Source organism: Kryptolebias marmoratus, linkage group LG20, assembly GCF_001649575.2.
Source record: "Kryptolebias marmoratus isolate JLee-2015 linkage group LG20, ASM164957v2, whole genome shotgun sequence".
Taxonomy (NCBI): Eukaryota; Metazoa; Chordata; class Actinopteri; order Cyprinodontiformes; family Rivulidae; genus Kryptolebias; species Kryptolebias marmoratus.
The window spans coordinates 15,498,787-15,500,765 of record NC_051449.1 but is presented as its reverse complement, the minus strand read 5'-3'; the positions used below and the strand labels follow the sequence as shown (position 1 = coordinate 15,500,765).

Here is a 1,979-nt window from a genome sequence, read left to right as displayed (position 1 = left end):
CTTCATCCAGGGCCAATTCTTGACCCCCATGAAGGCACGAATGTTCCACTGGATCACAAGTAGTGAATCTCTGTGTGCAACAATTTCTTTAAATATGTTGTTCATAGTCATTTGAATTCAGGTAATCCATGGTCATTGCACACACTTTATATCTACTTTGGGAATGATTTCAGAATTAACTGATTCTTGAATCTATTTTAACACGTGTACATTTGTACGTACCTTCGTTCTACAATCTTCTGGAATTCTATTCTTGCCAGAACACCCCTGGATCTTGCCTGGATTCTGGTTATGATTAAAGCCAAACGATCATCTCTCATCTCCTCCAGGAGCCCCAGCAGCCCAGCTTTGAAGAACACCTGATTTTGTTTTTCAAACAGAGACATGAAGCTAATGTTTACAACATATATGTGAACGAAATGGAGTTGACTTTTTTCCCAAAAGTATTTACATTGTTCTCTTGTAAGAAAAAGGTATTTCATGAAGCATTTATTTACTTACCTTGGTGTGTCCCAGTTTATACTGGTTATGGTCAATATCTAATGAGCCCAAAAGCTTCTCTGAAGCTTTCTTGTTATCAATGAATTGCCCCTCTGGTATGGCACTTGGGTTCAAGATTCGGTATCTTAAAAAGGCAAAAGATGACTTCAGCTATTATTTTCTTATTGTGCAAAATGTAAAACTAAAACTATCAAAATGCACTCAAATAATAACTAGCTGCATTGAAACCATGTATTATGTTCTGACATAAAACTATAAAAACTTAGAGCAAAAAAGCACAACAAGTTCATTTAGAACATGCTGATGTAGTCTGCTGAGTCATTGGATGAAAGTATTATCACCTATTATCACCAGATATAAATTTTAGAGGAGCATGCAATTATTAAAAAAAAAATTAATGTATTTGGTCAATTTCTGTCAGAACACCCTTGATGAGAAAATCATCACAATACACTTCTCTTTTTTGTTTTGTTGTAACAGGTTTACATACCTTTCATTATCTGACAACAGAGCCAATATTTCTCACCAGTTTTCTTGTTGTTCCTCAGAAATAGCATTATGATCTAAAATACTGTAACTTTGTCTGTATATTGAATGTGTTCATTAATTCTTTCCATTTGTGTTTTATTATATGATTGCTCATCAAGGACAAACCTCTGCTTGAAATCTCCGTAGAGGATCCTGTTGGGGAAGCCCTTTCTGCAGATCCTGATGCCTTCCAGCACACCGTTACAGCGCAGCTGGTGCATCACCAGAGGGTTCTCCATGGCCCCAGGAGTCTTGGTCTCGTTGGGGATGATGCAGCGCACAAAGTGAGGGTGGGTTGACCTCAAGTTGGTCATCAGCTTGTTCAAGTTCTCCTAAAAATTGATCACAGCTTTTATTATCAGCACTATTGAAAAAAACATATTTAACGTATTGAATGTTTGGATCCATGTGAAATATATTCAAGATATATGTATGATAATGTATAATTTAAAACAAACTCCCCTTACCCTGTGCAAGGCAGAGACAGTTTGGAAAGAAGAACCTTTCTTTTTTCCACCTTTGGCTTTTCCACCAGATTCCTGAGCTAAAGTTTAAAAACAAAATTCTTAAAACTTCAAATATAAAGAAAAAAAGGAAATAATTTTTAATATTTTCAAACAAGAGTGATGACATATAGTAGAACCAGTACATTAGAATCATGAGCCCTCTTCATTTGAGAAAACAGAGCTAACCACTACAGTAAACTCTCAGAAGTGATGCTAAAATCCTTCTTAAACACACATCATCATTCCTTAATAAATACAGACCTGAATCAGCTCCTGCATAATTTGCAAAGAGAATTCCCAACAGCTTCACGGTAGACTTTTGGTACAGTCCAACAACCGTCTCATTCAGAGGATCTTTGTTCTTCACCAGCCAGTTGTTGATGTTATAATCAACAGTTCCAGCGTAGTGAACCAGGGCAAAATGGGCCTCTGGTTTTCCTTTAA

The 1,979-nt window shown here is 36.5% G+C and overlaps 1 protein-coding gene across 2 annotated transcripts in view; it reads right to left on the bottom strand.

Moving 5' to 3' along the window:
- The window catches only part of LOC108229685 (myosin-7), a 49,300-nt gene that overhangs the window by 20,382 nt on the left and 26,939 nt on the right, over positions 1–1,979 (bottom strand). The gene's annotated exons all lie outside the window — the stretch shown is intronic.